The sequence below is a fragment of the Ranitomeya variabilis genome, chromosome 4 (assembly GCF_051348905.1).
Source record: "Ranitomeya variabilis isolate aRanVar5 chromosome 4, aRanVar5.hap1, whole genome shotgun sequence".
NCBI lineage: Eukaryota > Metazoa > Chordata > Amphibia > Anura > Dendrobatidae > Ranitomeya > Ranitomeya variabilis.
This window is the reverse complement of record NC_135235.1, coordinates 745,802,089-745,827,937: the sequence shown is the minus strand read 5'-3', so window position 1 is coordinate 745,827,937 and position 25,849 is coordinate 745,802,089. Positions and strand designations below refer to the sequence as shown.

Sequence of the window (25,849 nt, the reverse complement as noted above, 5' to 3'; positions counted from 1 at the left end):
TTAAGGTCAGCAAAACATGGTTTCAAAATGGTTGTGTGCAAATAGACGGCACAGACATCTGTGAAATTAATATGTGATAAAATAATGTTGAATTAAAGAAAGATGGAATAATATACGTGTCTGTGGCGGTGCTAAAAGTCATGCATTTGTTTCTTACGTGTCTTGGGGTAGCCAAGAAGATTTTTATGGAAAATTTCATAGTAGTCCAATATTGACACAATTTTGCGGTGTATGATTATTATTATTATTATTATTATCATTATTATTATTAAAGTAACACCAGGAAAAATAAAATACTGTAACATATGTAAAACATTATATTCAATAATATTCGTATTTTTTAAAGGAAAACTGTCTATGGGTGAGAATAGTGTACATTCAGAAGCAGCAAAGAGAAATGAGTGCAGTGGTAACGCTCAGCGAGCCGCGCTAGAAAAATCAGGAGAAACACAGCTGTTATACAAAATGTTTAAGGTCAGCAAAACATGGATTCAAAATGGTTGTGTGCAAATAGACGGCACAGTCACTACGATATCCGATGTCAATAAAAGAGAATAAATATTGTTGGTACACTTTTGATATTATTATCAACTTGTTGTAAGCGTATCAGTAATCAATTTAATACATTTTGATTCGCTATGATTTTGGTGTAATGTCTATTTAACACGCTTTATGCGATTTTAATTAATTATCTGCTGGTCAAATAAATATTATTGGGGCTATAGGTTTATGAAAATGTCAATAAAAAGAGAATAAATATTATTGGTACACTTTTGATATTATTATCAACTTGTTGGAAGCGTATCAGTAATCAATTTAATACATTTTGATTCGCTATGATTTTGGTGTAATGTCTATTTAACACGCTTTATGCGATTTTAATTAATTATCTGCTGGTCAAATAAATATTATTGGGACTATAGGTTTATGAAAATGTCAATAAAAAGAGAATAAATATTATTGGTACACTTTTGATATTATTATCAATTTGTTGGAAGCGTATCAGTAACCAATTTAATACATTTTGATTCGCTATGATTTTGGTGTAATGTCTATTTAACACGCTTTATGCGATTTTAATTAATTATCTGCTGGTCAAATAAATATTATTGGGACTATAGGTTTATGAAAATTTCAATAAAAAGAGAATAAATATTATTGGTACACTTTTGATATTATTATCAATTTGTTGGAAGAGTATCAGTAACCAATTTAATACATTTTATACTCACTATGATGTCTATTTAACACATTTTATCCGTTATTAATTATCTGCTGGCCAAATAAATATTATTGGGACTATAGGTTTATGAAAATGTCAGAAGCACATCTTATAGCGGATAAATGACTTGTAACAACATATTATTTTGTAAGAAGTTTCACATATTTGGTAAACACCTCTTAACACACACACCCTGACATCTGGTTCGTGATCAGTACAGATACATTTTAACAGCTGCTAGCTAGTGGAATGTTTGTATCTCCAGCACTGAAAATCTTAGCATCTTGGGACTATAAATAAAATAATACACTTTGATACACTATGATTTTGGTGTGTTATCTATTTAATATTCTTTGCTGTCACTTTGATAATTTATTATCAATTTGTTGGAATCGTATCAGTAATCAATTTAATACATTTTATACTCACTATGATGTCTATTTAACACATTTTATCCGTTTTTAATTAATTATCTGCTGGCCAAATAAATATTATTGGGACTATAGGTTTATGAAAATGTCAGAAGCACATCTTATAGTGGATAAATGACTTGTAACAACATATTATTTTGTAAGAAGTTTCACATATTTGGTAAACACTTCTTAACACACACACCCTGACATCTAGTTCGTGATCAGTACAGATACATTTTAACAGCTGCTAGCTAGTGGAATGTTTGTATCTCCAGCACTGAAAATCTTAGCATCTTGGGACTATAAATAAAATAATACATTTTGATACACTATGATTTTGGTGTGTTATCTATTTAATATTCTTTGCTGTCACTTTGATAACAATTTATTATCAATTTGTTGGAATCGTATCAGTAATCAATTTAATACATTTTATACTCACTATGATGTCTATTTAACACATTTTATCCGTTTTTAATTAATTATCTGCTGGCCAAATAAATATTATTGGGACTATAGGTTTATGAAAATGTCAGAAGCACATCTTATAGTGGATAAATGACTTGTAACAACATATTATTTTGTAAGAAGTTTCACATATTTGGTAAACACCTCTTAACACACACACCCTGACATCTAGTTCGTGATCAGTACAGATACATTTTAACAGCTGCTAGCTAGTGGAATGTTTGTATCTCCAGCACTGAAAATCTTAGCATCTATTAGCAGTTATAGTACTAGAAACGTTTAAGCTCACAGCAGAATAATACTACAGAAACACAGCCTCACTCTCCCTACCAGCGGATTATCAAATAAGGCTACTCTTAATATAGCATATAATCAACTAATATAAAACAATTACTGGGATAATAAACACTGTATCAAATACAGTGATAATAATATTAAACTATGTAAAAAAAAAAAAAAAAAAAAAGGAGGGGGGAGCAGGCACACAGCTGCTGTCAGCAGACAGGGAGGGGTGGGGTTACACACTTTGATAGGGGCGTGTCCACCTGTCAAATTGAGTTTGACGAGTTATACCTATGCTCTACTACTGGCATTAGATTCTCTTGAACGGCCTTTCCTATCTGCATGTCTACAACGATATCGATTTGGTCCTAAATTCCAAAACTGGATTGCCGCATTATATCTGAAACCGAAAGCCCGGATAATTATTAACAACTCTATTTCTGAATCATTCTCCTTAAAAAGAGGGACCCGTCAGGGATGTCCTCTATCTCCGGCCTTATTTGCCCTTGCGATAGAGGCACTAGCAATTCGTGTGAGGTTCACGTCATCTATTAGGGGTATCACGATAGCAGATCGCACAGATACTATTGGTCTATATGCAGACGATATGGTGGTGTTTCTGGACGAGGTGGAGGAGACTCTACCACATGTGATTACCATTATAGAGAGATTTGGCAGACATTCGAGACTATATATTAACTGGGGTAAATCTGCCCTAATGCCTCTTTCTCATGACTCAGTGGCACACCTTGATGTGTTATCCCCATTACCGGTTGTCTCTAGCTTTAAATACCTAGGAATAATCATATCAAAATACAGCAGACTTGATCTTCAGCTTAATGTTCTCCCGTTATTAGATTTTGTTAAACATAAATTCGCTATATGGAGTAAACTGCCTTTATCTGTCTCAGGTCGCATAAACTTGATTAAAATGATACTTCTCCCGAAGCTTAACTACTCCCTCCAACATAGTCAAGACACAAAAGAGCACAATGAGGTCAAAAATACTCTGTTGTAAAAAAAATCACAGTAATAAGCAAGTGCTAATCAAAAGATGTAAAGAAAACAGGGTATTTAGTTGATACGTTTTTTTGCAAAAAAATGTATACTAAGCTGCTCCACCAAATCGTCAAGGTATACCCTTATAGAGCAGTCCTAACTAATGTATGTTTGCGCCCCCACTGCCGCAGGGCCGAGGGGTACCCGGTACCGGGCCTCTGAGTCTCTGCTCTGGGGTTGTCACGGTGGCTAGGCCCCGGTCCGTGACCCTGCCGAAGGGCGCCCAGTATCTGATAGATGTGGATGGTGGTGGTGGTGCGGTGCAGTAAATAACGAGGACACCAGGTTGCAGTCTCTTTACCTCTTTACTGAAGATCTCTGGGTCCTCAGTCCGGAATACGGTTCACCAGGCACGCAAGTCCGGCCGGCCCAATGGCACCTCCAGAGTTCTCTTTGCAGGTGGAAATCTGTGCCTTCCTGCTAGCGCTATGTGTTGTGGTCCTCCCCTGCTGTGCTTACGGGATAGTACCCCACAACTGTTGTGTCTGTTTCTGATGTTCCCTCACAACTCGTTCGGATGATGTTCTTCTCCTCCGTCCCTCCCTGATGTTCTGGTTAGGACGGCACCCGTATGACGAGTAGGCTCGGAGCTCTTCCGGGACCCTAGAGTCGCCCCTCTCCTAGTGCGCCCCCCATGTCTTCATATGTGATGTATGTGAGACAGCCCGCCTGAGACTGACTGTCCTGCCGTTGGTTTGAAGTATTGCCTGGAGCTAGATATATAAATACTTCCTCGGCGTTCCGGCCGCCGGTTGTGCGCCTCAGTAGGATGTTGCCTCGGTCTTACAGCACGACTCCTACTGGTATTTCTCCTCTTGCTTTGATCTCGTTTCTCACTCAGCACAATATATCTCGCTTCTAATCCTTTCTTAGGGCACCGCCGCTATGCTGAGCAGGCACGGTCCCGTGACGTTCTTTCTTGTAGCCAGGCCTCTGTCAGGGTCCCAAACCTGACAGGGACCCTACCGAATCTTTCCCCACAACACCCTCTGCCACAAGGTGTTGCCTGGTTCCAACCCAGTCAGCTTTCTGAACTAACTTCCTGCCTGACCCTCAGTTTACCCACAGTGGTGAGGAGTGGCCTAATAAATAGCACCCTTAGCTCCCCCTGGAGGCCCGACTGTGAAATGTATTGGTGTATGTGATACCTGGTCAGATGAACTCTTTCAGTGCCATCAGACGTACCATAGCCCCCCTTAGCGGCGGAGCCACAGTACTGCAACGACCAGGACTCTGGGGCGCTGCACTCCCCCCCGGTTAAATCCAGTACTCCGGGACTGGGAAGAAAACAACAATACATGTCAGCAAAAAGACATACAATTTTTGTGAGTGCAATAACAATAAGCATATTTGAACAGAGCTTCCCTTTATGGGAGGTGAGGACACTTGAACGTTACAAACATGGTTAAATATATATATTTTTTTTAAATAACTTTACTATAAATAACTTTTCTTACCCAACCGGGTATTCTACTAAGTGCAAAAATTTTTTTTTTTTTTTTTTAACATTGCCTTTAAGGACGTACTCGCTAAATCCACTAAAGACCTTCTTATATCACATTATAAGGCTTGAGCAACTGTGCTACATTCTCCTACTTTACATCTGCAGGACCGCCTGTCCTAACGGCTCCAGACCTACTCCTTTCTATCACAGGACCGCTCCTTTCAGCCCGAGCCTTCTGTCCTTCCACTACTATACACAGTATAGAACATATCATTTTTCCTTCAGTTTAGGATCAATGAGCCATCTCTGTATGGCTCCCAAGAGGACTCACCACTAACCCCTACGGGTTCACTTCCTGTCCTCATTTTCTTGCACGTCATTAAACATTTCCTATTAAGTAAAACATTAAACTTCCTTCACTACTTTTCTTACTAACATGTATGCAGGACACTATGTCTACCCCTACGGGTCTGCTGCATCTTTCTTCTAGCTTTCACTTATGCAGGACTTTATGTCTACCCCTACGGGTCTACTGCACCTTTCCAATAATTACTTTATTCCAGAGCACATTATCAACATTTCTTATAATTGTCTAACTGACCACATATAACTCACTATATCAAAACATTATCACTTCTTCTTTCAAAACATTATTGCCAGCTAACTGTCTTAAGGCAATACTACTCGTAAGTGCAACATATGAACATCCCCTTTAAGAGGGGACCAAGTCTTTATGAGGTAGCGCAGTTTCTCCAGCTACCAGTCCGTACACAGTAAGGACTCCGGTGCGGTATCTTCGCAAAGAGTCCTTCTTTTATGTAAAACCAGTAAGGAGCACCTTTAAGAAGGTGCAAACTATTTACAAGAAGTTTGTATCATACATTGTTCATGATCCAGCAGTTCTTTCAGTGATGAATAAACAGGAAACAAAACAAAAGCAGAAGAAGGGATCCCGGGTAAACAAAGGGATCCCTTTAAGAATAACCCAGGTCAGGTTTAAAGTAGCAAAAAGCAGGGAAACAAACAGTTAACTATGTACAGTTTCAGGTTTCCGATGTTTAGTTGGACGGCTTCCAGGGCTGCACCTGGCACTTAACCCTTCTTGGCCTGGGCAAAGTGAGGTCCAGGGTTACACCCAGTGCTGGACAAACGCCGTTAATCCGTCTTTCATGTACAGTTAAATCATGCGCAGCGATGGAGGTCCGCGCAGCTTGAGTATGGGCATTTGCTGCAGCAGAGGTAGCGGCTGCTGCAAGATCAGTCACTGGAACGGAATCAGCAGCTGTGGCACTAGCAGTCACTGGAGTGGTGTCGGTCGTCAGGGCAGGGTCGTCCTTCATACCTGCTTCAGATGCGGTCCCTCCGGTGCCAGTCTGCTCCGCCTCCGCTGGGGTCTGGAACGCTGGTTGCGGGGCCTTGCGCTGCGGCTTTGTCATCTCCGTTTGCAGCATCTCGCTTTCCGGAAGGGCCTTGCCTTCTGGCTTCGGAGCGCTGGAACTTCTTTCTTGCTTCGGACCAGACGAGGCTACCGACAGACTTCTGGCGAGGCTCCTGATGATGGTCTTCTTCCACCCGGCCCCAGTGCTCAGCTGCGTCTGCAGGGGTTGGCGGATCAGCCCGTCCGCTCCGGTCTGCAGGAGGTCAGCGTCAGCTGTGGAGGTCTGGCTGCGGTGCCTCTCCGGGTAGCTGGGGGAGTCCTCGGCTCCGACCCCACGCTTCGGCTCCGGGCGGCTGGCCATGGCGTCCTCCATGTCGCTGAATTCTTCTTCCTGGTCCTTTTCCCGCTCTCTCCTTCGTGGGCGGTTTCGATTTCGTTGTCTCCGCCCCCCATTGAGGATCAGTAGGCGGATCTCGGCTGCTGACGGACACGTCCTCAAGGGGTGGAAATATTTAGACTGGGCGGCCATTGTCTTTCGCGCTCTCCAGCTTGTTCACGCCCACTTCCACGCCCTTCGTCTTCTCCTGCGCTCTCCTTAGCGCTGTAATGGCGGCGGTTTTGGCGGGAACTTTTGGCGGCAAGTGGCAATCCACAGTCTTTGCAATAAAGTACAGTCCAAGCACAGTAAATCACAGTTCCAAGGCACACATGACCTGATTCTTCAGGCTTAAGTAGATCCTGTTCGTGACGCCAAGTTGTAGCGCCCCCACTGCCGCAGGGCCAAGGGGTACCCGGTACCGGGCCTCTGAGTCTGCTCTGGGGTTGTCACAGTGGCTAGGCCCTGGTCCGTGACCCTGCCGAAGGGCGCCCAGTATCTGATAGATGTGAATGGTGGTGGTGGTGCGGTGCAGTAAATAACGAGGACACCAGGTTGCAGTCTCTTTACCTCTTTACTGAAGATCTCTGGGTCCTCAGTCCGGAATACGGTTCACCAGGCTACGCAAGTCCGGCCGGCCCAATGGCACCTCCAGAGTTCTCTTTGCAGGTGGAAATCTGTGCCTTCCTGCTAGCGCTATGTGTTGTGGTCCTCCCCTGCTGTGCTTACGGGATAGTACCCCACAACTGTTGTGTCTGTTTCTGATGTTCCCTCACAACTCGTTCGGATGATGTTCTCCTCCGTCCCTCCCTGATGTTCTGGTTAGGACGGCACCCGTATGACGAGTAGGCTCGGAGCTCTTCCGGGACCCTAGAGTCGCCCCTCTCCTAGTGCGCCCCCCATGTCTTCATATGTGATGTATGTGAGACAGCCCGCCTGAGACTGACTGTCCTGCCGTTGGTTTGAAGTATTGCCTGGAGCTAGATATATAAATACTTCCTCGGCGTTCCGGCCGCCGGTTGTGCGCCTCAGTAGGATGTTGCCTCGGTCTTACAGCACGACTCCTACTGGTATTTCTCCTCTTGCTTTGATCTCGTTTCTCACTCAGCACAATATATCTCGCTTCTAATCCTTTCTTAGGGCACCGCCGCTATGCTGAGCAGGCACGGTCCCGTGACGTTCTTTCTTGTAGCCAGGCCTCTGTCAGGGTCCCAAACCTGACAGGGACCCTACCGAATCTTTCCCCACAACACCCTCTGCCACAAGGTGTTGCCTGGTTCCAACCCAGTCAGCTTTCTGAACTAACTTCCTGCCTGACCCCCAGTTTACCCACAGTGGTGAGGAGTGGCCTAATAAATAGCACCCTTAGCTCCCCCTGGAGGCCCGACTGTGAAATGTATTGGTGTATGTGATACCTGGTCAGATGAACTCTTTCAGTGCCATCAGACGTACCATAGCCCCCCTTAGCGGCGGAGCCACAGTATTGCAACGACCAGGACTCTGGGGCGCTGCATATTCAATCCCTATCTGATGTATTTAAAACCTGATCATCTGTATAGTACCTGTATAAGCAGGGTTCAGAGAAGGACTTTCCATGTGGACATGCAGGATGGAACAGCTTAAATGCAAATGACCCACAGAGGAGTGGTGGACTCCCCAGTCTTGTAGAAACAAGAGAACAATAATAGAACCAGAAACACATGGGCTACTTGCACATTGAACAAGTCTGTAGGAACCTGTTCACACCACCAGAAAACTTGAAGACACAAAAGAGCACAATGAGGTCAAAAATACTCTGTTGTAAAAAAATCACAGTAATAAGCAAGTGCTAATCAAAAGATGTAAAGAAAACAGGGTATTTAGTTGATACGTTTTTTTGCAAAAAAAATGTATACTAAGCTGCTCCACCAAATCGTCAAGGTATACCCTTATAGAGCAGTCCTAACTAATGTATGCAATCCCTATCTGATGTATTTAAAACCTGATCATCTGTATAGTACCTGTATAAGCAGGGTTCAGAGAAGGACTTTCCCTCCAACATAGTGCAGTACCAGTTCCTAAATCCTTTTTTTCAAACTTAAATTCATTAGCTACGTCCTTTATCTGGGGGAAGGCTAGACCCAAACTTAAATTGTCTACTTTACACAGATCTAGGCAAATGGGAGGGGCGGCGTTGCCAGATTTTTTTTTATATTATTTAGCTGGACAGCTTAGAGCACTGGGAAAATGGATGCCTGGGGTATGTTTGCCGAATTCGGAGAGCCATCTAGCCCATGCTGCCAAGATTGACTGCCCATTGGGTTTCTTGGAAATAAACAAACCTTCTGCTCCTAGATTATTACCATTACTTCGGCTAGCGAGGCTAATTTGGCGGCAGGTGAAAAAGGTAATTCACTTTGATGGTATTGTAGCCGAAATGCCCTTATGGGATAATGAATACTTCCCGAGATTATTGAATCACCCGTCTGCTCAATTCTGGATATCACACGGTGTTTCGTCGCTTAATGATCTTTATGACCGGGGTACCCTGATGTCCTTTGAACAACTGCAGCTTAGGTATGATATACCAAGGCCTCAATTCTTTCGCTATCTCCAACTTAGATTGGCAATTCAGTCGCATGTTCGTATCGTGGAAGTAACGCAAGCAATATCTTCCTTCCCACTGATAGGGATCTTTAAGTCACAGGGGCCCCGTGGCCTCATCTCTGCATTATATACTTATATGTTATCCGTAGGTGCTGATGCTGCTTTGCTGCCAGTCAGGGAAAGGTGGAAGGTCCTGGTACCTGATCTTCAGGGCGAGTACTGGGAAATGGTCCGTGAGTCCCCAACCAAAGTGTCCCCCTCAGCTAACAATAAAATGATACAGTTATATATATTACATCAATCATATTTAACCCCGCTACGACTATTTAAAATTGGGTGGTCCCGGTCTTCGGAATGTCTCAGATGTCATGTGGGGGAGGCAGATTTCATACACATGATATGGGAATGTCCAGTTATTCTTTCTTATTAGGAAGAGGTAACCTCGTTGTTGACCTCCCTTGTACATATTCCCGTTCCCCTGACTCCGTTGGTGTGTTTGTTCGGGGTATTGGAGGAGGAGATGTGGGACCACCATGTTCAAATTTTCTTAAGAGTGACACTTTTCCTGGCAAGAAAGTTAATCGCCTTGCGTTGGATGGGTACCACACATCCATCTCTTAGGGCCTGGATAGAGCAGGTAAATTTAGTTGTGCCGTACGAACGTACTTTATATCAGAATAGAGTCTGTTTGGAGAAATTTAATAAAATCTGGGATTTGTGGAACTCATCGTACCTCACCATGTCATCGCATGGTTGAGGGCCTAGATTCAATATAACAAAGTTTGAGAAACTATATTATTCACGTTGAGCTTCAACGCTATTCTGTTAATGTGGTGGAGAGGGTTTTGTTTTGGCAGTAAAATAGTTTTAGTTTTAGGATTTTTCAGTATATGAGACATACTATAATACTTTGAATTTATATGATCCGATCGGTGTATTAAGATTTATGTCAATTAAACTATCATCAAAATGTAATCGCACTGACTTGGAAATTTGTGAACCGTGTATGTACACTTGATTTATGTGATTTAATAAACGAATTTAAAAAAAAAAAAATATAGTCCATTCTTGTTTCCTGAAGGCTGTGCTTTATAGCAGAAGAGCCAACACCACGTGTAGAACCTCTATGTTCCTGGCGAAAATTCAGGAATCCTTTCTCCATTACAGACTAGTTCCAGTTTCCATCACATCTATGCCATAACACCAGCAACCTATACATATCTATAAGTAGAAAAACACATTAAAACCATATAGAAGAACACACGGTATGCAGACTGCCGTACTGGGGGTTAGTACCAGTGTCCACATGGTGAGCTGCTAAGTGTGTCCTCCCAGGCTGCCCTGTGAAGACTTCCGTGAACTCACTGAGCGCCCCCATCAGCTCAGATCTCTGCCTGTGGAATAGCTCAGGGTTAAACTCTTCTGACTCCAGAGACTCCATGTACTGAGTCCTAGCCCCCACATCTAGTAATAGATCAGCCTCCCCCTCTTCAGGAAGGCTACAGCCAGGTAGGACACAGGTCTCCCTGGCATGATGAGCCTTCAGCATATTCACATGAAATACCTTCTGACGCTTTGCATGCTCATCTAGTGTCACCACATAATTAACATCATTTAGCCGCTTATGTACATGTCCCTCCCATGCGGCCTGCAATTTATTCTGTAACAGGGACCAATACCCAAACCTTCTGTCCCTCCTCGTACACCCTCAGTCTGGCATTACGGTCATACCAGACCTTCTGGTTGATTTGGGCCTGCGTCACGTTCTCATGGGCCAGGTTGCTCAGTTTTTGCATTCTCTCTCTGAGCCGCAGTACATATTCGACCACTGAGACTCCAGTAGTTCTGGGGTCATCCTCCCAACAGACCTTAATCAAATCAAGTGGCCCCCTGACCCTCCCCCCATAAACCAGTTCAAAAGGGGAGAATCCTGTAGACGCCTGGGGTACCTCTCTGTAGGCATACAACAGATGGGGAGGTACCACTCCCAGCTCTCCCTTCAGTCTCCACCAGCATTTTGAGCATTTGCTTTAATGTTCCATTAAAACGCTCGCAGAGTCCATTGGTTTGGGGATGATAGGCTCTGGCCACAAAATGCTGTACTTGTATTCTTTCACAGAGGCTTTCCTGTTATGTTGGGCTGGTGGTTAGGAGCCCTAGAAATGACCAGATGAGCAAATTAGCAATACAGGACGAGCTCTGGGAAGTGGGAGCTCTGCTGACCGCAACGCTAATCCTATCACAACAACTAGAAATAGCCGTGGAGCGTTCCTGACTCTGCCTAGACGCCTCTTCACAGCCTAAGAACTAACTACCCCTAAAGACAGAAAATACAGCCTACCTTGCCTCAGAGAAATTCCCCAAAGAAATAGGCAGCCCCCACATATATTGACTGTGAGTTAAGATGGAAGTCACAAACACAGGAATGAAATAGGTTTCAGCATAGGAGGCCAGACTGAACTAAACAGACTGAGGATAGAAAAGGTATCTTTGTGGTCAGCATAAAAAACTAACAAAAAGCCACGCAGAGTGTGCAAAAGAAACCACCGCACCGACTCACGGCGCGGTGGTGCCACTCTGCATCCCAGAGCTTCCAGCTAACAAGATTAAATATGATAGCAAGCTGGACAAAAACACAGTGGAAACAAATAAGCTAGCAGGGACTTAGCTTTTGCTGAAGTAGACAGGTCATCTGAAAGATCCAAGAGAACTGAACCAGTACTAGGACATTGACAGCTGGCATCAAGTAACGATCTGAGTGGAGTTAAATAGAGCAGCCAGCCAAGGGCTGAACGAGATCAGCTGGAGAAGGAATCTCAGAACCAGCAGCTCCACTCACAGCCACCAGAGGGAGTCCATGAACAGAACTCGCCGAAGTACCATTCATAACCACAGGAGGGAGCTCGAGAACAGAACTCACAACAGTACCCCCCCCTTGAGGAGGGGTCACCGAACCCTCACCAGAGCCTCCAGGCCGCTCCGGACGAGCCAAATGAAAGTCACGAACAAGATCGGCAGCATGAACATCAGAGGCAACTACCCAGGAATTATCCTCCTGACCATAACCTTTCCACTTGACTAGGTACTGAAGTTTCCGTCTCGAAATACGAGAATCCAAAATCTTCTCCACCACATACTCCAACTCCCCCAACACCGGGGCAGGAGGATCAACGGAGGGAACCATAGGAGCCACATATCTCCGCAACAACGACCTATGGAACACATTATGGATGGCGAAAGAAGCTGGAAGGTCCAAACGAAATGACACAGGATTAATAATTTCAGAAATCTTATAAGGACCAATGAAACGAGGCTTAAACTTAGGAGACGAAACCTTCATAGGAACAAAACGAGACGACAACCAAACCAAATCCCCAACACGAAGTTGGGGACCAACACAGCGACGGCGGTTAGCGAAACGTTGAGCCTTCTCCTGGGACAATGTCAAATTGTCCACTACGTGAGTTGTTATGATCCTAGTGGTAAGGATGGCAGGTCGGACTAGCTAAGTAACTGAACAGACGACTAGCTCTGGGGAAGTGGTAACTAGATTGACCGCAACCTGATCCTATCCACACACAACTATAGGCAGCCGTGGAACGTAACCTGAAAATCCTAGACGTCTCTTCACGGCCTGAGAAACTGACTATTCCTGGAGGGAAAGAAAGTCCTCTCTTGCCTCAGTGGAAAGACCCCAAAGATATAGAATAGCCCCCCACAAATATTAACGGTGAGTTAAGGGGAAAGCACAAACGCAGAGATGAAATTAGATTAAGCAAATGAGGCCCGCTAATACTAGATAGCAGAAAATAGGAAGGGAACTGTGCGGTCAATTAAAAACCCTATTCAAAATATCCATGCAGAGATTGCTCGAGCCCCCGCACCAACTAACGGTGCGGGGGAAGCAACTCCGTACCCCAGAGCTTACCAGCAACAAGAAATCACATATTAGCAAGCTGGACTAGACTCATCATACACAGAAATCATATTGCAGGCAGATGAGCAAAAAATATTCAAACAGAACTTAGCTTATCCTGAAGAGGCAGAAAACAAGATAATCAGGAGTAATCAGAATAGCACTGAATACATTGACAGCCGGCAATAAGTGGAAGTGAAGCAGAGCTAAATAGGAGCCTCCCTGGAGAATAACGAGGCAGCTGATCCAGCCAGACCCGCAGGATAATAAACCAAACCACCAGGGGGAGCCAAAAAACCAAAGTCACACAATACCATCTGTGACCACAAGAGGGAGCCTGAAAACGGAGTTCACAACAGTACCCCCCCCCTTGAGGAGGGGTCACCAAACCCTCATCAAAACCCCCAGGGCGATCAGGGTGAGCCACATGGAAGGCACGAACCAAATCGGCCGCATGAACATCAGAGGCGACAACCCAGGAATTATCCTCCTGACCATAGCCTTTCCACTTAACCAAATACTGAAGCCTCCGTCTAGAAATACGAGAATCCAAGATCTTCTCCACCACGTATTCCAATTCTCCCTCAACCAGCACAGGGGCAGGAGGCTCAACCGAAGGAACCACAGGCACCACATACCTCCGCAACAACGACCGATGGAACACATTATGAATAGCAAACGATGCCGGGAGGTCCAAACGAAAAGACACAGGGTTAAGGACTTCCAAAATCTTATAAGGACCGATAAACCGAGGCTTAAACTTAGGAGAGGAGACCTTCACAGGAACAAAGCGAGAAGACAACCACACCAAGTCCCCAACGCGAAGTCGGGGACCCACACAGCGACGGCGGTTGGCAAAGCGCTGAGCCTTCTCTTGTGACGGCTTCAAATTGTCCACCACATGATTCCAAATCTGATGCAACCTATCCACCACAACATCCACTCCAGGACAGTCAGAAGGCTCCACCTGACCCGAGGAAAAACGAGGATGAAACCCTAAATTACAAAAAAAGGCGAAACCAAAGTAGCAGAACTAGCCCGATTATTAAGGGCAAACTCGGCCAATGGCAAAAAAGTCACCCAGTCGTCCTGATCAGCAGAAACAAAACATCTTAAATAAGTTTCCAAAGTCTGATTAGTGCGCTCGGTTTGGCCATTCGTCTGAGGATGGAAGGCCGACGAAAAAGACAAATCAATGCCCATCTTAGCACAAAAGGTCCGCCAAAATCTAGACACAAACTGGGATCCTCTGTCGGAAACAATATTCTCAGGGATCCCGTGCAAACGAACCACATTTTGAAAAAACAGAGGAACCAACTCAGAGGAGGAAGGCAACTTAGGCAAGGGCACCAAATGGACCATCTTAGAAAAACGATCACACACCACCCAAATGACAGACATTCTCTGAGAGACAGGGAGATCTGAAATAAAATCCATGGAAATGTGCGTCCAAGGCCTCTTCGGGACAGGCAAAGGTAACAACAAGCCACTGGCATGAGAACAGCAAGGCTTAGCCCGAGCACAAATTCCACAAGACTGCACAAAGGAACGCACATCCCGCGACAAGGAAGGCCACCAGAAGGACCTAGCCACCAAATCTCTGGTACCAAAAATCCCAGGATGGCCTGCCAACACCGAAGAATGAACCTCGGAAATAACTCTGCTGGTCCATCTATCCGGGACAAACAGTCTCTCCGGTGGACAACGGTCAGGTCTATCCGCCTGAAACTCCTGCAGCACTCGTCGCAAATCTGGGGAGATGGCAGACAAAATCACCCCTTCTCCGAGGACACCAGCCGGCTCTGAATCACCAGGAGAGTCAGGCACAAAACTCCTAGAAAGAGCATCAGCCTTCACATTCTTCGAACCAGGCAGGTATGAGACCACGAAATCAAAACGAGAGAAAAACAACGACCAACGAGCCTGTCTAGGATTCAGCCGCTTGGCCGACTCGAGATAAATCAAATTCTTGTGATCAGTCAAGACCACCACACGATGCTTAGCTCCCTCGAGCCAATGTCGCCACTCCTCAAATGCCCACTTCATAGCCAACAACTCCCGATTACCAACATCATAATTCTGCTCGGCAGGTGAAAACTTTCTTGAAAAGAAAGCACATGGCTTCATCACAGAGCCATCAGAGCTTCTCTGCGACAAAACAGCCCCCGCTCCAATCTCAGAAGCATCAACCTCGACCTGGAAAGGAAGGGAGATGTCTGGCTGACATAAGACCGGAGCCGAAGAAAACCGGCGCTTCAGCTCCCGAAAGGCCTCCACAGCCGCAGGAGACCAATTAGTAACATCAGAACCCTTCTTGGTCAAATCCGTCAATGGCTTAACAACACCAGAAAAATTAGCGATGAAGCGACGGTAAGAATTAGCAAAACCCAAGAACTTCAGAAGACTCTTAACAGATGTAGACTGAGTCCAGTCATGAATAGCCTGAACCTTGACTGGGTCCATCTCAATAGCAGAAGGAGAAAAAATGAAACCCAAAAAAGAAACCTTCTGGACTCCAAAAAGACATTTTGAGCCCTTCACAAATAAAGCATTGGCACGCAGGACCTGAAACACCATCCTGACCTGCTTAATATGGGACTCCCAATCATCCGAAAAAAACAGAATATCATCCAGATACACAATCATAAATTTATCCAGATATTCGCGGAAGATGTCGTGCATAAAGGACTGAAAGACAGAAGGAGCGTTAGAAAGTCCAAAAGGCATCACCAAGTACTCAAAATGGCCTTCGGGCGTATTAAATGCAGTTTTCCATTCATCACCCTGCTTAATACGCACAAGGTTATACGCACCACGAAGATCTATCTTGGTGAACCAACTAGACCCCTTAATGCGAGCAAACAGATCAGATAACAATGGCAAAGGATACTGAAATTTGACCGTGATTTTATTTAGAAGGCGATAATCAATACAAGGTCTCAGAGAACCATCCTTCTTAGCCACAAAAAAGAACCCCGCACCAAGAGGGGAGGAGGAGGGGCGAATAAGTCCTTTCTCCAAAGACTCCTTTATATAACTCCGCATGGCAGCATGCTCCGGCACTGACAAATTGAAAAGTCGTCCCTTAGGAAACTTACTACCAGGAATCAAATTTATAGCACAATCACAATCCCTATGAGGAGGTAGAGAACTGAGTTTGGGCTCATCAAATACATCCTGGTAGTCTGACAAAAACGCAGGGACTTCAGAAGGAGTGGATGAAGCAATTGACACCACAGGAGCGTCGCCATGAATTCCCTGACAACCCCAACTTGACACAGACATTGCTTTCCAATCCAGGACTGGATTATGGGCCTGCAGCCATGGCAGACCCAACACGACAACATCATGCAAATTATGCAATACAAGAAAGCAAATCACCTCCTGATGAACAGGAGTCATGCACATGGTCACTTGTGTCCAGTACTGAGGTTTATTCGTAGCCAATGGTGTAGCATCAATTCCCCTTAGTGGAATAGGGAATTTTAAAGGCTCCAAAACAAAACCACAGCGCCGGGCAAATGACAAATCCATCAGGCTCAGGGCAGCACCTGAATCTACAAAAGCCATAACCGGGTAAGATGACAGGGAACAAATCAGGGTAACAGACAAAATGAACTTAGGCTGTAAAGTACCGATGGTGACAGATTTATCAACCTTTTTTGTGCGCTTAGAGCATGCTGAGATAACATGAGCTGAGTCACCACAGTAAAAGCACAACCCATTTTGCCGTCTATAATTTTGCCATTCACTTCTGGGCAGAATTCTATCACATTGCATAGACTCAGGTGTCTGTTCAGAAGACACCGCCAAATGGTGCGCAGGTTTGCGCTCCCGCAAACGCCGATCAATCTGAATGGCCAGAGTCATTGACTCATTCAGACCTGCAGGCGTAGGGAACCCCACCATGACATTCTTAATGGCTTCAGAAAGACCTTTTCTGAAATTTGCAGCCAGGGCACACTCATTCCACTGAGTAAGCACTGACCATTTCCGAAATTTCTGGCAGTACACCTCTGCTTCATCTTGCCCGAGAGAGGGCCAACAACGCTTTTTCAGCCTGGTTCTCAAGATTAGGTTCCTCATAGAGCAATCCAAGGGCCAGAAAAAATGCATCCACACTGAGCAATGCCGGATCCCCTGGCGCCAATGCGAAGGCCCAATCTTGAGGGTCGCCGCGCAAGAAAGAAATAATAATCTTAACTTGCTGAACGGAATCACCAGAGGAACGAGGTTTCAAAGAAAGAAACAATTTGCAATTGTTCTTAAAATTCAGGAACCTAGATCTATCTCCAGAAAACAACTCCGGAATAGGTATTCTAGGCTCTGACATAGGACTGTGCACAACAAAATCCTGAATACTTTGTACCCTTGCAGCAAGATGATCTACACTGGAGGCCAAACTCTGAATATCCATATCAGCAGCTGAGTTCAGAGCCACACCAAGATTAAGAGGAGGAGAGAAGCCAGACACACAGCAGCTAGACACACGGAAAAAAAAAAAAAAAAAAAATTTCTCCAAGCTTCTTTTCTCCTGCTTCTGCCATGCAATTAACACTTTACAGGCCGGCTGTACTGTTATGATCCTAGTGGTAAGGATGGCAGGTCGGACTAGCTAAGTAACTGAACATACGACTAGCTCTGGGGAAGTGGTAACTAGATTGACCGCAACCTGATCCTATCCGCACACAACTATAGGCAGCCGTGGAACGTAACCTGAAAATCCTAGACGTCTCTTCACGGCCTGAGAAACTGACTATTCCTGGAGGGAAAGAAAGTCCTCTCTTGCCTCAGTGGAAAGACTCCAAAGATATAGAATAGCCCCCCACAAATATTAACGGTGAGTTAAGGGGAAAGCACAAACGCAGAGATGAAATTAGATTAAGCAAATGAGGCCCGCTAATACTAGATAGCAGAAAATAGGAAGGGAACTGTGCGGTCAATTAAAAACCCTATTCAAAATATCCACGCAGAGATTGCTCGAGCCCCCGCACCAACTAACGGTGCGGGGGAAGCAACTCCGTACCCCAGAGCTTACCAGCAACAAGAAATCACATATTAGCAAGCTGGACTAGACTCATCATACACAGAAATCATATTGCAGGCAGATGAGCAAAAAATATTCAAACAGAACTTAGCTTATCCTGAAGAGGCAGAAAACGAGATAATCAGGAGTAATCAGAATAGCACTGAATACATTGACAGCCGGCAACAAGTGGAAGTGAAGCAGAGCTAAATAGGAGCCTCCCTGGAGAATAACAAGGCAGCTGATCCAGCCAGACCCGCAGGATAATAAACCAAACCACCAGGGGGAGCCAAAAAACCAAAGTCACACAATACCATCTGTGACCACAAGAGGGAGCCTGAAAACGGAGATCACAACATTGAGTCCAAATTTGCTGCAACCTGTCCACCACAGAATCCACACCAGGACAGTCCGAAGGCTCAACCTGCCCTGAAGAAAAACGAGGGTGGAAACCAGAATTACAGAAAAAAGGCGAAACCAAAGTGGCCGAGCTGGCCCGATTATTAAGGGCGAACTCAGCCAAAGGCAAGAAGGACACCCAATCATCCTGATCAGCAGAAACAAAGCATCTCAGATATGTTTCCAAAGTCTGATTGGTTCGTTCGGTTTGGCCATTTGTCTGAGGATGGAAAGCTGAAGAAAAAGACAAATCAATGCCCATCTTAGCACAAAAGGACCGCCAAAATCTTGAAACAAACTGGGAACCTCTGTCCGACACGATGTTCTCTGGAATGCCATGTAAACGAACCACATGCTGGAAAAACAATGGAACCAAATCAGAGGAGGAAGGCAATTTAGGCAAAGGTACCAAATGGACCATCTTAGAGAAGCGATCACAAACCACCCAGATAACTGACATCCTCTGAGAGACAGGGAGATCTGAAATAAAATCCATGGAAATATGCGTCCAGGGCCTTTTCGGGACCGACAAAGGCAAAAGCAACCCACTGGCACGAGAACAGCAGGGCTTAGCCCGAGCACAAGTCCCACAGGACTGCACAAAAGAACGCACATCTCGTGACAAGGAAGGCCACCAAAAGGATCTAGCCACCAAATCTCTGGTACCAAAGATTCCAGGATGACCAGCCAACACAGAACAATGAACCTCAGAGATAACTCTACTAGTCCATCTATCAGGGACAAACAGCTTCTCCGCTGGGCAACGGTCAGGTCTATCAGCCTGAAACTCCTGCAGCACCCGCCGCGAATCAGGGGAGATGGCAGACAAAATTACCCCCTCTTTGAGAATACCAGCCGGCTCAGGAACTCCCGGAGAATCAGGTACAAAACTCCTTGAAAGGGCATCAGCCTTCACATTCTTAGAACCCGGAAGGTACGAAACCACAAAATTGAAGCGGGAGAAAAACAGCGACCATCGAGCCTGTCTAGGATTCAACCGCTTGGCAGACTCGAGATAAGTCAGATTCTTGTGATCCGTCAAGACCACCACGCGATGTTTGGCTCCTTCAAGCCAATGTCGCCACTCCTCAAACGCCCACTTCATAGCCAACAACTCTCGATTACCCACATCATAATTGCGCTCAGCAGGCGAAAACTTTCTAGAAAAGAAAGCACATGGTTTCATCACAGAGCCATCAGAACCTCTTTGAGACAAAACAGCCCCTGCTCCATTCTCAGAAGCATCCACCTCGACCTGAAACGGGAGCGAAACATCTGGCTGACACAACACAGGGGCAGAAGAAAAGACGCTTCAGCTCCTGAAAAGCCTCAGCGGCCGCAGAGGTCCAATTGACCACATCAGCACCTTTCTTGGTTAAATCAGTCAATGGTTTAACAACGCTAGAAAAATTAGCGATGAAGCGACGGTAAAAATTATCAAAGCCCAGAAATTTCTGAAGGCTCTTCACAGAAGTAGGCTGAGTCCAATCATAAATGGCCTGAACTTTAACAGGGTCCATCTCGATAGTAGAAGGGGAAAAAATGAAGCCCAAAAATGAAACCTTCTGAACTCCAAAGAGACATTTAGACCCCTTCACAAACAAGGAATGAGCACGAAGGACCTGGAACACCATTCTGACCTGCTTCACATGAGACTCCCAATCGTCCGAAAAGACCAAAATATCATCCAAATATACAATCATGAATCTATCCAGGTACTTTCGGAAGATGTCATGCATAAAGGACTGAAACACAGATGGAGCATTAGAAAGCCCGAATGGCATCACCAAGTACTCAAAATGGCCCTCGGGCGTATTAAATGCTGTTTTCCATTCGTCACCCCGTTTAATACGCACAAGATTATACGCCCCTCGAAGATCTATCTTGGTGAACCAGCTAGCTCCCTTAATCCGAGCAAACAAATCAGACAGTAGCGGCAAAGGGTACTGAAATTTGACGGTAATTTTATTAAGAAGGCGGTAATCTATACAAGGTCTCAGAGAACCATCCTTCTTGGCCACAAAAAAGAACCCTGCTCCCAACGGTGACGACGACGGGCGAATATGCCCTTTCTCCAAGGACTCCTTTATATATCTCCGCATTGCAGCGTGTTCTGGCACAGATAAATTGAACAGTCGGCCCTTCGGAAACTTACTACCAGGAATCAAATTAATAGCACAATCGCAATCCCTATGAGGAGGTAGGGCACTGGATTTGGGCTCATCAAATACATCCTGGTAATCTGACAAGAACTCAGGGACTTCAGAAGGATGGGAAGACGAAATAGACAACAATGGGACATCCCCATGTACCCCTTGACAACCCCAACTGGATACAGACATTGATTTCCAATCCAATACAGGATTATGGACCTGTAGCCATGGCAAACCCAAAACGACCACATCATGCAGATTATGCAACACCAAAAAGCGAATATCCTCCTGATGTGCAGGAGCCATGCACATGGTCAATTGAGTCCAGTACTGAGGCTTATTCTTGGCCAAAGGTGTAGCATCAATTCCTCTCAATGGAATAGGATACTGCAAGGGCTCCAAGAAAAAACCACAGCGCCTGGCAAACTCCAAGTCCATCAAATTCAGGGCAGCGCCTGAATCCACAAATGCCATAACAGAGTAGGACGACAAAGAGCAAATCAGAGTAACGGACAAAAGAAATTTTGGCTGTACCGTACCAATGGTGGCAGACCTAGCGAACCGTTTAGTGCGCTTAGGACAATCAGAGATAGCATGAGTGGAGTCACCACAGTAAAAACACAGCCCATTCTGACGTCTGTATTCTTGCCGTTCAGCTCTGGTCAAGGTCCTATCACATTGCATAGGCTCAGGCTTCTGCTCAGAAAACACCGCCAAATGGTGCACATTTTTGCGCTCACGTAAGCGTCGATCGATCTGAATGGCCAAGGACATAGACTCATTCAGACCAGCAGGTGTGGGGAATCCCACCATAACATCCTTAAGGGCTTCAGAAAGACCCTTTCTGAAAATTGCCACCAGGGCACACTCATTCCACTGAGTAAGCACAGACCACTTTCTGAACTTCTGACAATATACCTCCACTTCATCCTGACCCTGACACAAAGCCAGCAAAATTTTCTCTGCTTGATCCACTGAATCTGGTTCATCATAAAGCAATCCAAGCGCCAGAAAAAAACACATCTACATTACGCAATGCAGGATCTCCTGGCGCAAGGGAAAATGCCCAGTCTTGAGGGTCGCCACGTAGCAAAGAAATAATGATTTTTACTTGCTGAATGGGGTCACCAGAGGAGCGGGGTTTCAAAGCAAAAAACAGTCTACAATTATTTTTGAAATTCAGGAACTTAGATCTATCCCCAGAAAACAAATCAGGAATTGGAATTCTGGGTTCTAACATCGGGTTCTGAACTACATAATCTTGAATGCTTTGTACTCTTGCAGTGAGTTGATCCACACAAGAGGACAGACCTTGAATGTCCATATCTACACCTGTGTCCTGAACCACCCAGAGGTTAAGGGGAAAAGAGATACAAAACACACTGCAGAGAAAAAAAAATGGTCTCAGAACTTCTCTTATCCATCTATTGAGATGCATTAACACTTTGTGGGCCAGCTATACTGTTAAGGTGGGCTGGTGGTTAGGAGCCCTAGAAATGACCAGATGAGCAAACTAGCAATACAGGACGAGCTCTGGGAAGTGGGAGCTCTGCTGACCGCAACGCTAATCCTATCACAACAACTAGAAATAGCCGTGGAGCGTTCCTGACTCTGCTTAGACACCTCTTCACAGCCTAAGAACTAACTACCCCTAAAGATAGAAAATACAGCCTACCTTGCCTCAGAGAAATTCCCCAAAGAAATAGGCAGCCCCCACATATATTGACTGTGAGTTAAGATGGAAGTCACAAACACAGGAATGAAATAGGTTTCAGCATAGGAGGCCAGACTGAACTAAACAGACTGAGGATAGAAAAGGTATCTTTGTGGTCAGCATAAAAAACTAACAAAAAATCACGCAGAGTGTGCAAAAGAAACCACCGCACCGACTCACGGCGCGGTGGTGCCACTCTGCATCCCAGAGCTTCCAGCTAACAAGATTAAATATGATAGCAAGCTGGACAAAAACACAGTGGAAACAAATAAGCTAGCAGGGACTTAGCTTTTGCTGAAGTAGACAGGTCATCTGAAAGATCCAAGAGAACTGAACCAGTACTAGGACATTGACAGCTGGCATCAAGTAACGATCTGAGTGGAGTTAAATAGAGCAGCCAGCCAAGGGCTGAACGAGATCAGCTGGAGAAGGAATCTCAGAACCAGCAGCTCCACTCACAGCCACCAGAGGGAGTCCATGAACAGAACTCGCCGAATTACCATTCATAATCACAGGAGGGAGCTCGAGAACAGAACTCACAACACTTTCCATCAGCTCGGACATGAACTGGGTTCCCTGATCGGTTAACATTTCTCTGGGGAAACTCACACGAGCGAAAACAGTCAGTAAAGCATCCGCCACTTTGTCTGCTCGGATGGAGGACAGTGCCATAGCTTCCGGGTATCGTGTAGCATAGTCCACCACTGTGAGGATGTACTTTTTGCCAGAGCTGCTAGGGATTGCAAGTGGCCCTATGATATCCACAGCCATTCACTGGAAAGGCTCATCGATCACAGGCAGTGGTATCAATGGAGCTTTCTGTATATTCCCAGACTTTCCAACTCTCTGACAAACTACACATGATCGACAGTAATTGGCAATATCTGTCCCCATCTTGGGCCAATAGAAGTTATGTGTCAGGCGAGCTTTAGTCTTTTGTATTCCAAGGTGTCCGGCCAAAGGTATTTCATGGGCAATTCTCAATAATTGTTCCCTAAATGGATAAGGGACGATCAGCCGCCTTTCATAGTCCCAAGATTCTGTAGTATCCGTGGGGATAGTCTCTGTATAGTCTGCCCTGGTCCCAGTATACTCTCTCTTTGCCAGAAGCAGCAGGGGGTTGGTCTGCAAGACATCTGAGCTCTTCCAGACTGACAATCTGTCCGCAGGGCCTCCTGGAAGCTCTGATTGTCAGCTTGCAGGCCCTGGCGTAGTGTGACTGCCAGGCCCTGGTCTGAAGCTGAGTCTTCAGTGTCTGTTATCAGGGACCTTGGTGGGTCTGCCATGTATGGAGGCTCCGGGACCACAGTATGGGCCTCCTGTCCTGGCAGTTCTGTCTGAGACTCATCCTCTAATCTCTGGGCCTGAGTCTGAGCCGCAGACTGACTCCGGGTCACAGCTGCCACATATCTACAGTCCTGTGCATTGGGACATTTTCCCTCTCAGGTGGGTCACTTTCTTCCACCTTCTCTGTATCATTTACTTGCAAGGGAGGAACATAGTGGGACCCCATCCTCCCCAGGTCCGTGCCTAGAAACACATTGGTGGGAAAAGACTCTGATACTCCCACTTCCTTCAATCCTTTCCCTGCTCCCCAATCCAAGTACACACAGGCCATGGGCACGGCAGGGTTGACCCCTCCAATCCCGGTTATAGACATAGTCTTTACTGGTACGAAATTGGCAGGGGTTATCATGGCTGGACGCACCAGGGTCACCTCTGCCCCAGTGTCCCGGAGACCAATGGTGACTTTATTGCCAGCAGTGACAGATTGACAGTTCTCATTAACCCTCACATCAGAGCCGGCCACAAAGAGGACAGATGGTGGGGACACAGACGGCTTTGTGGTTGTAGTTGGGCGTTTCTCCCTATCAGGGCAGAGAGCACTAACATGTCCCACTTTGTTGCAGGAAAAGCACTGGCGTGCATCGCCTAGAGAATGTCTATTCCCCGGGACCCCATAGTAGGTGAGCTTGGACAGCACTGGTGATCGGCAGGCAGAGGGAGAAGAGTCTCCGTTTGGCTTACCTCCCTTCCAGCTGAATCCTGATGGCTTCCGCACCTCAGGCATCCTGTTAGCCACATAGCAGTCCGTAATCTTTGCAGCCTGATTCGCAGTTTGTGGCTCCCGATCACACACAAATTGTCGTACATCCGTGGGGCACGTGTGAAGAAATTGATCCTTGACCTTAAGATCCGTTAAGTCCTCAAAACTGTTAACATAAAGCCCCCTGATCCATTGGTGGAACATGGTCCTCAAGGTGCTCACAACATCTGCATAGCTGTCAGTTGATCCACGTTGTAGGTTCCGGAACTTCCTCCGATACACATCTCGTGTTAGGTTGTATTTCCTGATCAGGGCCTCTTTTATGGCCTCATAGTTCCCATCTAGCTCTGGTGGGAGGCCAGCAAAAACTTCCAGGGCTTTGCCTCTCAACCCTGGGGTTAGATACTGCACCCACTGCTCACAGGGTAGATGGCATTGCCTGTAGGTTTTTTCAAACCCCGAAGGAAAGTATCTAAGTCTGTATCCTTCTCCATCACAGGGAAGTTTTCCAGACGTGGTCTCCTTGGATTTATGTCTTGGGAGGGGGTTAGCTGAGGACTGATACCCCTCTCTATTTGAGCCATATGAGGCTGGAAAGCTCTGTCTTCCCGGCGTTCTGCAGCCTCTCTCAGCCTGGCGTTCTGCAGCCTGTCGGTACTGTAAAATAAGCTGCATGCGCAGATTGGGATCACTTGTTCCCAGCCATTGTAAGTCCATTTGTAAAGTACAGTCCATAGGCTCCTCAGCACTGGCATTTCCATCAGGTATCTCTGGTGCAAGAGCTGGCATTGCTGGGTCTCTCTGAGGTGAACTCTCCTTGCCCAGATGTTCCAGCACTTTGCTCTATGTCCTGCTCTACCAAGGCGCGTATCCGCAGCTCCCTGGATCTGTCAGCTGTCTCTATTCCTCTCTGATCAGAGGCCGGTCAGAGCCTCTTTGCTCTGCTTCTTGTACTGAGCTGTCATATCGATGAACAGCCTTTGCCAAATAAAAGATAGAAAAGAAAAATGGGGAAGGAAAACTGTTTGCAAGTATGTCTAAGTTGAACCTTGTAGAACTGGTGCACTCCTCGCAAGGATACCAATTCTTTAGTACAGGGAATAATTGCTTAAACCATGCACTAATGCTCTAATAGAAATAATTCTATCCCACTGCTCTGCCACCAATTGTCACGGATCTCTACTCCGTGGTGTCACTAATTCGTCATGTGCCTGCTCTCAGCACATGACTTGGGGTTGTGCCTGCAAGGGTTAATCTATCTCCCCAATCTCAGTCCAGCATTCAACCTCTGTCCTACGCTGTAATGGGAGCATAAATCACACCGACCCAAGCCACACACCCGCTCATACACACTGCCACCACTCAC

General features: G+C 45.7%; 1 protein-coding gene and 1 pseudogene across 1 annotated transcript in view; both read right to left on the bottom strand.

Moving 5' to 3' along the window:
- Window positions 1-25,849, bottom strand: part of LOC143768074 (uncharacterized) — an 804,664-nt gene that overhangs the window by 308,042 nt on the left and 470,773 nt on the right. The window lies entirely within an intron of this gene.
- Window positions 9,901-25,448, bottom strand: LOC143767106 (uncharacterized; annotated as a pseudogene).